Consider the following 3,375-nt stretch of genomic DNA (forward strand, 5'->3'; position numbering starts at 1 on the left):
TCCATCCACACAGTTTAGCGTAGATGGAGGAATCTGTAGCACATTTTCCATTTGACAATAGAAAATCTGCAGATAATCTATAGGTGTATGGCCAACTTAAGTTGCCCTACATGCTCGTAGCTTGGATCTCCAAAAGGGTGTCCAGAGTAGCAGCAGAGACTTGAAAGCCTGGACTACAGGCATCAGTATGCCATTTGCCTCCATGGTCGATGTATAATCCTTTTAACACAGGCTTCCCCAGGCTGTTTATGCTAATGCTTCAGATTGCTGGTCAATTGACGTTCCATCCCTCATTACTGCTCTGCACATGTATGGAGTTGTTGCAGAATGCCGCCCCACTTGGCGCAAAACTCCCAACGTAGTTTGTATTCCAGCAGGCAGCTATAAGTAGCTTCTAGTAGCTCTGGAGGTGGCTGCCCTGCATCCTTCCCTTATGTGGCCTTATTCACTCTTATTGGACTGTAGTGTTTTTGGAAATTGTGTTCTGGGTAAGTAATTTCGTTCCTAAATCGAACCCTGTGGCTTTCAGCTGATGTTTAATGTAAGGAGGGTGGGACTGTGAGCAGGTTTATCTATAAATTGGTAGTGTTTCCTAGTTGGCTTGGATATTGACTGCACTAAAGATGTCGTCTTCAGTATTTGTCAGCAGCAGGGGAGGCATAAGGCTTAGAAAGTAGAAGTCCACCCCTTTATTAATATACTATTAAAACAATCCTTTAGGTTATGAACAATATGCATGTCTTCAACATGTTTTAAGTTATTATGCAAGTCAACTGAAGTTTTTAAAATGGTTTTTTTTTTTCTTTTTAGTGAGTTTCCACACACCAGCTTTAAAGTTGTACATGGATTGGTAGGAATTTGAATCAGGTGCACATAGATTGGTAGGGAGATATGGGCTTAGGCCTGGTTCACACCTAGGCGTATTGCATATGCGCGGTTGTCGCGCGGTTTTTTACCGCAATTCGCGGTAAAAAAATTGCGCGTTTCCGAGGGCTACTTGGCTGTATCCCAACGGAAACGCGCAACAAAAACGGCCCAAAGTAGTATATGTACCTTTTTAGGCGTGGGCCGTTTTGTAGCGCGTTAGGGACGGGCTGAAATACACCAAGGTGTGAACCAGACCCATTGAAAACAATGGGATTTTCATGTTTCAGCGTTTTGTAGAGCGTTCGTCGAGCGTAGAACGCGCTACAAAGCGTTCAGGTGTGAACAAGGGCTTACTTGTGTGGCCAACAACAAAACAGCGATCTTGTACAAATCTCTGGTAGGGAACAGGGCAATGACACTGGTTTTGGAAAATGTTAGGTTCTGAAGAGTTGTCACCTTTTTTGTGCTATGGAGCCATGTTGCATCAGAGGCATTGGTGAAGTAAAAGCGCATATGTATGAGGCTGGCCGCACAAATATGTTCTATGAGGGAAGATCAGTTTGCATCCTGTCAGACAGGCCTTTATGCCAAAGTTGTTTGGTAAATTCTACAATTAGAATGTGTAACCTACTTTATTTTAGAAGTCCTTGTGAGGTAAAACTGTTCATAAATGTGTCTTTTTTTTTTTTTTAGTTGGCGTTTGCCTTTTCATGGGTTCCGCCTAGTTTTTTCTTTGGTGTGTGTGGTTTGTCTGACTGTGGCAAAAACATTAGATCTAATCTTCACAGCAGTCATTGCTGTACATTATTCTCATTATTGTATAAAACGGTCAAATATGTAGGTGATCTAAATGAGTTAGGAAGAGGAATTAAATGTTGTCTCTGCTTTCAGATGCTGATTCAGAAGTTCGCAAGGAAAACCCAGAGCGTCTTTTGTAGTGAGATATCAGAATCAACCACTCATGTCGTCATAAAAACAGGTGAATTTACTACAAATATCTAATTGTCACATTATTTGCAGCACTCATTGCCATCACACCAATTTCAGAAGCTTTACCGACACTTGTGACAGATTCAGGTAGTTCTTAATGACTTTAACAATCTGTCACTTTGGCTGCTATGTCATAATGTCAGCCAGCATCCCCCTGTCTCTTTGTTTACATTTGGATATTACATCAGGTCTGCTCTGCTACTGATTGGCAGTGAGTGGATTTTATAGTTAATAACCAGCCTGCTATTGGCTATGGAATCTGTTTGATGTTAGCGGTAGAGTGGACCTGATGGGGTTTCCAACAGGCACATGAATCTGTGGCAAGCACAGACATTTGTTGTGTAAAATAATGAAAGTATTCTAAAGAGTGTTGTAGACATTCTTTATGAATTCCCCCGCACTATGTTCAATAAATAAGATTTGATGTTGGTAAATTATATATCTAGTTGGGATTTAAAATGATTATTGTTACAAAGAGGTTATTATAAAAACAGAACTGATCTGTATGAAATCTTCAGGCTTGATTGGAGATATGCAAAAGGGTACAGTGTCATTTCAGAGCTTATTGTGTCTCGTTATTGAATTTAGGAGTAGGGAGCAAAATTATAATGTTTTACAGTTTTGTCACCTTCTATATAATGAGCAGGGGGTGTGGAAATTAAAAAAAATAACTACTTGTCCAAGGCCTAAAGCGGGGGCCAAATCCTTCTTGACAATCTACTTGTCCCAATACAAAAAAATAGTTTTAATCAGAACTAAGGATGCCCCAATAACGTTTTTTCGGTATCGAGTACCGATTTTTTGCTTTCAGATTTCGCCGACACTGAATACTAATATTGGTGCTTTCCTGGTAATCAGGAAGCCGGGCAGCGGTTAATGACATCCCGCCCAGGTTCCTGATTGCCATTGAAGCCGGCTCCATGTTGTTTGGCCTGCTTCATGTTGTTTGGCCTGCTTGATTGTGATTGGCTGGGAAACCTGCTTGCCGGTCAATCAGGTCATTACTCGCCACCCGGCTTCCTGATTGACCAGGAAGCAGGCTAGATGCTGATTGGCCAGGAAGCCGGCTTTCCAGCCAATCAGAAAACCAGGAGGCGTGTCATTACTTGCCGCACGGCTTCCTGATTGCACGGGAAGCTGGCTCCATGTTCCCCCTACGGCACTGCCAGTCAGAGGAAATTTTCATCTGGCCGTAAGTTCCAATATCGGGGAAGGTATCGGAGCATTTGGGTGAGTACGAGTACTCGCCCAAATACTCTGTATCGGTGCAGCCCTAATCAAAACATATTTGACTGCTAAATAGCGCTTCTCACTGGTCAGCGCAGTCATCTGACCACGTTGACCAATGAGTGCTTGCAATTTGCGAGCGAAATTCAAAATGCATAGGGGAGGACTGCGCTGGACAGCAGTACGGGGGACAGATAGTACACCCATACTGGCGGAGGGGAGGGATTGTTCGCCGAAAGGTAAGTATAGCCAGGGGGGTGGCGGTTTGGGAGAGACAGGGCCAGATTTCAT

At 43.0% G+C, this 3,375-nt stretch overlaps 1 protein-coding gene across 1 annotated transcript in view; it reads left to right on the plus strand.

Moving 5' to 3' along the window:
- The first annotated feature begins 1,782 nt into the window (after nt 1-1,782).
- The window catches only part of BRCA1 (BRCA1, DNA repair associated), a 33,918-nt gene continuing 32,325 nt past the window's right edge, over nt 1,783-3,375 (plus strand). The window contains exon 1 of the mRNA XM_018555261.1: nt 1,783-1,846. The gene's annotated coding sequence lies outside the window, so the exon portion shown is untranslated. The remainder of the gene's footprint in view (nt 1,847-3,375) is intronic.

Source organism: Nanorana parkeri, unplaced genomic scaffold (assembly GCF_000935625.1).
Source record: "Nanorana parkeri isolate BGI_ZX_2015 unplaced genomic scaffold, ASM93562v1 scaffold190, whole genome shotgun sequence".
NCBI lineage: Eukaryota > Metazoa > Chordata > Amphibia > Anura > Dicroglossidae > Nanorana > Nanorana parkeri.